Raw genomic sequence first — 10,864 nt, forward strand, 5'->3', positions numbered from 1 at the left:
GGTACTTACATCAGCATTGGAGCACAGAGAATTTTCGCAAGATATTTTCCTCGAATACAATCCTAATGAAGGAAATCTTCTATCATTTAACCTTATTTTCTAAAAGAGAGATGGGTAAGAAACATGTAGAAAATATGATCAGAATGCTATAAAATTTCATGATGCGAGGATACGCACACGCTTCTTAGAATGGAGTTGACATTCTTTTGCTGGACTGGAGCGGACTAGTTCTTTGGCCACTGGAATCTGCTTATTATCAGTGGGAGTTGGGTTTCTCTGTGCTGGAGCAGTATCTATGAAAAATGGAGTTGGTTTATTATCTCCTGGCATTTGGATCTTTTGCAAAGACCTGGTTTGTAACCCTTCAGATTCTAACATAGCCGTCTTCCCCTTGCATGCCTTATATAGAAGAATGGTGCTTCAATTATAAAACATGCTACAGTAGAGATGGAATAGGTACCGAAGAATAAAAGTACATGACATATTGACATCTACCCTCCATCCGGAAATAAATGGATGGGTCTAGGCGTATTTCAGTTCTAGATACATCTAGTTTTATCCATTTCTGCGACATGTAATCCGGACGGAGGGAGTATGATGTAAGAGCTAGGGATACGACAGGACAACACAGTAAAAAAACACTGAAAACCCACTGCAGAACCAAAGTAATCAAACCCACTGATATGAGTAGTACACTCATGCAGCTCAGGATGCAAAACTACCAGGCAGTTTTCCTTACAAAAATCAACATTGTGGCCTTTAATCATACATTTTGCTACAAGTAAATTTAGATCAGATAAATGTTGGATTCACGCTGATTAACAAAATACATGCTGATGTAAAAATATAGTGATATACAACAGGTACTTACATCTGCATTGGAGTATAGAGAATTCCTGCAAGAATCTTTCCTCACAGACAATAGCAGTGTAGAAATTCTTCTATCTGTTAAGCTTATTTTCTAAAAGAGAGATGGGTAAGAAACATGTAGAAAATATGATCAGCATGCTATAAAATTTCATGATGCAAGGATACGCACACGCTTCTTAGAATGGAGTTGACATATTTTTGCTGGACTGGAGCGGACTAGTTCTTTGGCCACGGGAATCTGCTTATTATCAGTAGGAGCTGGGTTTCTCTGTGCTGGAGAAATATCTATAAAAACTGGAGTTGGTTTATTATCTCCCGGCGTTTGGATCTTTTGCAAAGACCTGGTTTTTAACCCTTCAGATTCTAACATAGTCGTCTTCCCCTTGCATGCCTTGTATAGAAGAATGGTGCTTCAATTATAAAACATGCTACAGCAGATAGATGGAATAGGTACTGAAGAATATAAAGGCATGACATATTGACATGTATTCCCTCCATCTGGAAAAAAATGGATTGGTCTAGGCGTATTTTAGTTCTAGATACATCCTTTTTTATCAATTTCGGCAACATGTAATCCGGACGAAGGGAGTATGGTGTAAGAGCTAGGGATACGACAGGATAACACAGTAAAAAAACATTAGTTGAATGTAGAACTGTATGCTAGTGGAATACGTACAGAAAAAACTAAGGCAACATACACGTGTATGATTGGGAAACTAAGGTGGCATTGCAACAGAGCACTAGAACAACACTTCAATGTAAAAAACATGGTATGGTAGATAGATGAAGTACATACTAATGAATAACAATGCATAAGATATTCAGAAGCCTGATGTCCAAATTAAGCAGATGGCATTGCAATAGAGTAGAATGACAGTACTTGAATTTGAAAACATGTTACCATGAATGGAATAGGTACTGAAAAACAGGAAGGCATGACATATTTACATGCATGATCAGCATGCTAAGCACATGTCATTGCAACAGAGTAGATACACTCTAGGACATTATATGCATGTTCTACCCATATCACAAGCCAAGTTAGAGAAAGGACCTTGTGGGGTGAAGAGGATTCAACATCTTTCTGCAAGTCTTCTGAAGAACTGCCTTTACATGTTCCATCATATTGGGTATCATTGACATCAAGTGTATTGGCCTTTACATTGCTCGGTGAGGTTCTTGTGGATATATCAGTGTGTGCAATTATATCTGACATGCATGGAAGACAACTAGTAGTTAGATTTATGTAATGAGTGCCTGTAGGAGACGACATAAATAGTAGGACTAGGGTTAACTAGCAGCAACAGGTCTCAAAAACTAAAGGGAGAACACAGCTGAAAGCTACAGAATATGTATCGTTTGTACTCGAGATTAACTAGATGGCACACAAAAGTATTAAAGAACAATATAGGTAATACTAGAAGTGGTATACTACTATAATCACCAGCCTGTGGGATAGCATTGGCTGATGGATGATAACTATGGAACAACGTTACCTAAGGAACAAGTATCTTAGGTGAACTATGGAACAACGTTAACTCCTGAACAAGACCCGTAAGAGATCAGCATGAATATACAGTGAAATGTGATAATCTATTTTCCATGCTTAGATGAATAACAAAGCAATAAATGTTGCACACAAGTAAGATGAGGGTACAACCTATCTGGCCGCCATCCATAGGAGTGAGCATCATGTGCCGACTTGTCGATGGCCCTGCAGTTGTTGTGGATGTCCATGTCGGGCACACGCATTCGATGCAGGGAACCGTTGAGTGGGGACTATAGCTCCCTTCTGGTGTATGCTTCCCTTGTTGGAGCAGCTGCGGTGAGTCGGAAGACGGTGCGGCTGAAGATGCAGATAACGCATAATGTTAAGAATGACACATCTCTTTGATCTGAAGAAATACACTAAGAGATCAACAGCAACGTACGAGAGTGGTCACACATCTGTTGATTGAGACTAAATTGGGGTCACACGATTTTATTTTATTTTGGTACTGTCCGATCTACGCCAGATGGCTTGATGGACGTCTTGTGCCTCCCGACTAACACTGTTAGGAATCTTCCCTGAAGAGCCAGCGACCAACGGCAGAGCAGCTTGCCTCCGCCGTCCGTGGCCCCGGCCAAAACCCTGCTCCCCGCCCCACCTCACTACCGTGGTTGCGCCACCCCTGGGCCAATCCACAAAGACTCCCCGTCATCCAGATCCGGCAGCGATAGTACCTTGAACCCACACAACTCTAAGATAGCCATCTAAGCGTTGCTTCCACGGTGAACTTGCGGCCCCGCACCCTTATGTTAGACACTAGCCAATCGGCGGCCTAGGATCTCCGCCACCTCGAGGGGTGCCGCTTCCCATTGGGAATCGATTGGCCCAGAATAAAAATTTAGACAACTGACTCCTAAATAAAGTGATTTGAGATGAGGGTGCGACCTATCTGGCGGCTTGGTGAAGTAGGCAGGTCCAGCTGCCGAGTCGGTGAGGCCGGAGCGGTTGCGGTGGCCACCAGCGGCAGGGAAACAACAATGTCGCGATGGTCGACGGCTACGGGGAAGCAGCACCGGGACTCTGGACGGATCCGAAGTTGGAGCCGCTCCGGTGCCGTGACAATGGTGGGGGTGAATCGGCTCCGGTACGGTTCACGTGGCCGTCATCGAGGCAGCTCCAGCAGCATGGAGTAAGAGGCACACGGCCCAGTGCATGACAGCAAATGGACAGCGGCTCCGGCATTAGGGAGGAGGGCGGCTGTGAAATTGGTGTGGTGGGGCGCCATGGAGGAGGCGCTGAGGTTTCGCGGCTCGGGAGAAGGGAGCTTCCGAGGAGAAGGTGATTTGGCGCCCACGAGGTATGAATGGGGGGGGATTGGGAGGGGAGTGGAACCATGTTTTACGGACGCATTAGTCTGAAATGTGAGGGGGAGTTACAGTTCTACCCCTGCCTTTAGGCTTCTCGGCTTGGGTCTGTGTACTGAGAGTAGGGGATAGTAGAGTAACTTTGCTTCTCCCCAAATAGTGGGCAGGAGCGATTTCGGGCGTGTTTTGAAATATAGTGGGCACGAGCGATTTCGGGCGAGGAGAGCGTGTTTTGAAATAGTGGGCGCGAGCTATTTCAGGCGAGGAGAGCGTGTTTTTCCGACCATGGTTTATGAATTATTCGGCACATGTCATTTTGGCCTAGGAGAAGGCACGCTTGGATGAAGTTACGAACCTACCCTCGATGCACAACGGGCCTATTAATGCATCTCCCTCATAGGACGGTAATTTCGCGTCTCCCATTTATTTGCTCGGGCGAATTCCACTGAGCAGAGGATGTTTAATGGTTCGTTCAAAATTTGGGAGAACGAGCATCCACGTCTACCTTACCAAGTCGATTCGAATCAAATTTAGAAATATTAGCTTGCCACTTCTTTTTTAGATGGAGAGATGATGCTCGGGAGTAATGTGTTTTTACATGCTCGTTGCTAGCGATTTACTATATGACAAATAGTTGACCCACTCAAAAATGGGAATCAAACCCAAAATGAAATATCTCTATTAAATTAAATAGCTCATTCACCAGGTCAAAATAGTGAACTAAATCCAAAATTGAACACCTCAATCGAATAGCATGTTGTACAGTATTATAGTACTCCATGAACATGTTGAAAGTCAAATTAATGAACTTGTTTGATATATGCATATATCTGTTCATGTGTGGATTGCAGACAGCATGTTCTCCAATTTAAATATTTGAATGCAAGTTTATATCGAAACATGGTTTATATCAGTCTTTGATGCATAAAAGGCGACCTCCCCCCTCTCCCGGACTCCTGCTCTCTCTCTCCCTCTCTCTCTCTCTCTCTCGTTGAAAATCTTAAATTTTGTCGCACACATCCAACACACAGACCTTGTTGGTCCTCTCTCTTTCTCTCCATCTCTCTCTCTTTGTGTGTGCGTGGGGGGGGGGGTCTTTCTAGTTCGCATGCATATATACTCCATCTATAGGTCTCTCTCGCACACTATGTATGATTCTCTAGTCCAAGCTAGATATCTTGGGTGTACATGGTTTATATCAGTCTTTGATGCATAAAAGGCGACCTCCCCCCTCTCCCGGACTCCTGCTCTCTCTCTCTCCCCCTCTCTCTCTCACTGACAATCTTAAATTCTGTCGCACGCATCCAACACACATACCTTGTTGGTCCTCTCTCTTTCTCTCCATCTCTCTCTCTTTGTGTGTGCGTGGGGGGGTCTTTCTAGTTTGCATGCATATATACTCCATCTATAGGTTTCTCTCGCACACTATGTATGATTCTCTAGTCCAAGCTAGATATCTTGGGTGTACTCATCGTACGCACACAAATTCCTTGGCTCGTTGCCCGTAACTCTCTCACGCACCACTCTGTCGTCTCGGAGCTCTTCCCCCCTCTCTCAAACTCTCCATCTAAAACTCTATCTCTCTGGCACTCGATAGGCCCATCTAAAACTCTATCTCTCTCTCCCTCGTTCTCTCTCCATCTCGCACGCACACACACAATCTCATGCCTAGCTAGCCAAGTATGATGGTCTCTCACTCAATTGTAGGCACACGCAGTCCCCCCTATATGTATATGACTAGCTAATCTTAGTCCCCATCACAAACATGTGCATGGTCTATCTCGATTTCTCTCGGGGCATCTTTCTATCACGTACGCACCTCCCTCGATCTCCCACCCATATAGTCCCCTCACGATCTCGAGGGGGTCTCTATATCACAAACACACCCTCTTGCCCTCCCCATGCGTCCATGTTCTCCATGTGTCCCTCTCGACCTTTGTTCCTTGTTGGCCAGACCTCTATTGGACATGTGCTATAGAGGTGTCTCTCTCCGTTGCAAACAATCACACACTAGCTATCTTCATGTATCTCCTCGCCTCGCTTTTCTATCTCGGAGATGCATGCGTGATATGTTTGCCTAAGAAACGAAAAAACACACACTCTCCCTAATTTATCGTTTGTTGTCACTTTCTCTTTCACACACATACTCTTTTTGCACACTTACTCATTCTCCTTCACACGCACTTGATCCCTCTCGACTTAGGCACTCTCCTCAGTCCATAGCATATTGATTTATTGCAAAGTGAAACATCACAAAGTTTGACCATGTACGTGGAGAAAAACAATTAGATCTGGAACGGCAAACATATACCATTAGATTCACCATGAGATGTAGTTTCATATGATGTATCTTTGGTATTGAAGATATAAATAACACTTGTGTAAACCTGATCAAAGTTTCCAAAGTTTGACTTCTAAAAAAATTACATGCACTGCATTATCGAGTGGATGGAATATCTCTTTCCCCCTCTCAGCTATCTGACGCACCACTCAGCCTTATCGGGGCTCCTCAATCTCTCTCAAACTTTATATTTCACTGGTTCACACATACACATGTCTCGCTCGCGCTATACATATAGACCCATCCAACACTCTCCGCCCTTGTTCTCTCTCTATGTGACATGCACCCCCCTAATAAGTACAATAATCCCTCACTCCATCATAGGCGCAAGCACTCCCCCCCTAAGTATGATTATCTCTCACTAGCCATTAGGAACACACGTATTGTCTCCTTCCATCCATACGTCTATCTTGATATCTCTCGGGGTATCTTCTATCGCGCACACACCTTGTCACTCGATCTCCCACCCATGTAGTCCCATCACGATCTCCAGGGGATCTCTCTATGACAAACATACATCCCCATGTCTGCATTTTCTCCGTACGTCTCTCTCGACCTCTCTCCCTTGTTTGTCAGACTCCTCTTGGCCACGTGCCAGGGGGCTTGCTCTCTCGGTTGCAAACAACCCCACACTATCTCCTCATCCTTATTTCCGTTGTCGAAGATGCATGTGTGATATGTTTGCATAAGACACACACATTTTTTCTCGACTTTTATCGAGTGTTGTCCATGTCTCTTTCACACACGCACACACACTTTTTTCACCCACTCTTTCTATTTCACTCTCTCTCTCTCTCTCTCTAGTTAGGGACTCTCTCACGTCCATAAGCATATGGATGTTTTGAAAAGTCAAACCTCAGAAAAGTTTGACCAGGTATATGTGGAGAAAAACATTTACATCTGGAAAGATCATTAGATTCATCACAACATGTACTTACTTCATACTATCATTTATCTTTGGTATTGTAGATATAAGTAATTTCTTTATAAACTTGGTCAAAGTTTCAAAAGTTTGACTTTTAAAAAATGTTGGAACTACATTATCGAATGGAAGGAGTAGCTCTTTCTCTCTCTCTCTCTGCTATCTCTCACGGGCCTCCGCTCTCATATGAACACTCTATATCGAAGGATTATACGCTCACTATGTTAGCGTATAGCTCCGTATATTGTTTAGTTTTGACCGGTCAACCAGTCCACATGCTGCCTTGTCAGCTCGTGTTATGTATCTTCATTTGCTGGCCCATGTGGCAGTGGGTGAAAATAAGTAAACTAGAGGCCCATCTGACATGTGGTGAAGTAAACAAAGTTGAAACCACTCGGGGTAGCACCCCGCACGCTAGTAAATTGAGGGCGCATTTAGGACACACTTCTTCTGTGTGGAGGACGCACTTGCGCACAATTCACCACTCTGCGGCGGCATGCATAGAAGGACGCACTCGCGCACAGCTAGCACACAATACACACCAGCACACTTGTACACCGGCGTCGCTGCCGGTTGAGATGGACGGCGAGGCAACCAACAAGCAGAGGAGGCTCGAGCCAAAACCGCATCTGGCGAGCCTGGACTTCATCAGCAGCCTCCCCGATGACATGCTGCTCGTCATCATCGGCCTCCTCCCCACCAAATCTGCTGTGCGGACCACCCTACTCTCCCGGCGGTGGCGCCCCCTCTGGCGCCGCGGCCCCCTCAACCTCACCGTCGACGGCTGCCTCTGCGACGGGGATTGCAAACGCATGGCCGCAATCTCCAAGATCCTTTCATCGCACCCTGGGCCAGCCAGACGCGTTGACATCCGCATGTTCAGTACCAACTGCAAGGTCCAACCCAAGTTCGACGAGTGGTTCTTATCCCCCGCGCTAGATCAGCTCGATAAGCTCAACTTTGAAGCTGGACGATGTCGCTCTCTGCCACCGTCCGTGCTCCGCCTCGCGCCAATGCTGCGCCGCACCAGCTTCAGCTCCTGCTATCTTCCCCAGATTAAGGCCGCACCCGCCATTCTTCTCCCTCAACTCAAGCATCCCGACCTCTTCGACGTTGTCATCTCAAAGAAGGATATGGAGCACCTACTCCGCAGCTCTACTGCGCTCGAGTACCTTCATCTTGAGCAGATCCACGGGTTCATTAGCCTCCACATCACCTCGACGAATCTCCGATGGATTTATGTGTCTTGCTGGCCCCGCAACAAGACATCAATTGGGAAGAGATCACTCCAGCTGTTCCATGTTATGGTCATTGAGAATGCGCCTTTCCTTGAGAGATTTCTTGTATCAGATCTAGAAGGTCCAACAAAAATCAGGGTCATTGACGCGCCAAAATTGACAGCGTTGGTGCACTCGTCTGCCAAATTCTCCGAATTCTTTATTGGATCCATAATCGTTCAGGTACAACACTCATCTTCTTCTCCGTCTGCTTGAAATTCACATTTTTAAATTCTTCTTGATGTATTTACGATCGTCTTCTAGAAAATGATTCCCACAAGCTTGACCCAATCTATGCACACAATGAAGATCTTGGCAATAAAATCTATCGGCCCCAATCTGGATCAAGTTGTTGGATTCCTTACATGCTTTTCGTGCACGGAGAAGCTACTCATCGAGGTGAAACTTATTTCCTATTAGTAAATGGTAATCACCATAGCTCAAATTTTTCGTAATTTTCCCAAATTATGATGACAATTGTAGTGTTCAAAACTGCATCTACGCACTACAGCAAAAGAAATGTTTTTTTGTATTTTTTTCTCACGTGATCACCTGCATCGTTTTTTGTTGTACTACTATAGTAGCCTAGGCTAGTCATAGTGGAAAGTAACTTAGACTACTCCAGTAACTCTATGGTTACCCTAAGAGCAAGTACTGCCTCTGTCCTGGTTTACTCTTCCTATTTTTTAGTATCAAAATTTGACCATAGATTTAACTAACAAAATGTTAATGCATGTCACTAAGAACTATATCGTTGGATTCGTATTTGAACATAATTTCAAATGGTGTAATTTTTAGTGACATGCATTGGCATTTTCTTACGTAAATCTATGGTCAAAATTTTATACTAAATAAGAGGTAGTACAAAAGTGGGCTATAACGGCCCTCCACTATGTAGGGAAAAACATGTGCCAAATTCACTTGTGATGCATTTGGCATCGATGCCCCTTCATTGCTCACCTGGTGCCCCAATCTGGATCACCTACTTTGCTACTGTGCCAAATTAATAACTCACGCGATGAAAAAACACTTGCGTGGGAGAGAGAGAGAGGATTGAGGCAATAAAAAAACACTTGTTTGGGAGAGCGAGAGGCTGGTGTAGTTGGTTTGATTGATTTTTTTATACATGTGGGTCTGTGTGCATAGCGGTGCCAACTCTCTCACATCGCGAGAGCGGTGCCAAAATCTTTTGATTTGACATCGATGCGTATTATGTGGCACACTTTTGTGAAATATGGCATCGGCCACATAGTGGAAGGCAACAAATTCCCAAGATCTTCACGTACTCCTAGGTAAATGAGAGGAAAGAGAAAGAGAGAGAGAGAGAGTGAAAAAATATCACTAGCCAGCCAACCCTATCATATGAGCGAATGATATTGGTTCCTCTTGATGACACGACAATCTTATACAGCCAGCTGCTCTAATATATTCTCTTCTTTTGCAGATAAAAAAAGACCCGAAAGTGAAAAATGTGCTGCACTATAACAATCTCATCGAATGCCTTGATCTCCATCTTACATAAATTTATTTGATCGACTACCGAGGCAGCACATCTGAGATTAAATTGGCTAGGTTCTTTGTTCTGGAGGCAAGTGTGCTCAAGGTAATGAGGTTTGGCGTTCTCTGGCGCGACAATGAATGGCGTGGTGATCACCGCAAGCGTCTAAGCCTAAATGACAAAGTCTCCGCAGAAGCTGAATTTGTTTTTGAAACATCAAGTGGCTAGAGACTCGAAAACTTATTTGCCCATTAGTGACTTGTCAGGGCGGTTGATTTTAGTTTGTACTATAATGCTGCATCCACCTAAAGTAACGAAAGTTCTTACGTAAACTTCCTAGTAATTCCCTCTTCGTAGGTGCAGCATTACTGCTAACATTTGTAATATTAGTTTGAAACTTATAATATTGCCGTGTCCTATTCCTGAATTTTCAAAATCCTGCGAATCAAACAGGTCCTGAGTTGGTGATGATGTTGTGCCTGCCATCTTTCACGAATAGCCGTCGGATGTAGATCTGACGCATACAAACCAAACTTCTCTAGTTTTGCAAAAAGATGCCCACACTTGTTCCCTATTTACAAACAACTCCTTGTCTCTCACAATCAGCCTTATCTCCTCCCCACCACATCTAGAAGGCCATGAAAAAATCTGGTGCGATGGCCGCTGTCGGCGCCGTCCACCCCCCAATCTTGGTGTTCCGTGCAATGCACGGGCATCTACGCACGGGAAATTATGTCGAACACGGCTAGTTGTAAGCAGGCTAGGTCTATAGCCATGATGATAGTGACTGCAGACGGTGAGGTTGACTATGGTATGCCGAACACGGCGCCTAACTCAGGTGTCATCTCTGGCGTAGGGTCTTGTCACTTCACTATGAGGAGCAACACGTAATAATTTGACCAACGAGTAGTACAGTGCTACTACATTGGTAGTACTACTACTACTAGTACTAGCACCACCGTCTGGATTTAGTAGTACTACCACGTCCATCTGGATTTAGTATTTGACTAGCAATATCTAGTAATGCATGTCACAAAAAATGTACTACTCCCTCTGTAAATAAATACATGATGTATTGTTTTATTCCTATCGGCGAGATAACT

The sequence above is a fragment of the Triticum dicoccoides genome, chromosome 2A (assembly GCF_002162155.2).
Source record: "Triticum dicoccoides isolate Atlit2015 ecotype Zavitan chromosome 2A, WEW_v2.0, whole genome shotgun sequence".
NCBI classification, from domain to species: Eukaryota; Viridiplantae; Streptophyta; class Magnoliopsida; order Poales; family Poaceae; genus Triticum; species Triticum dicoccoides.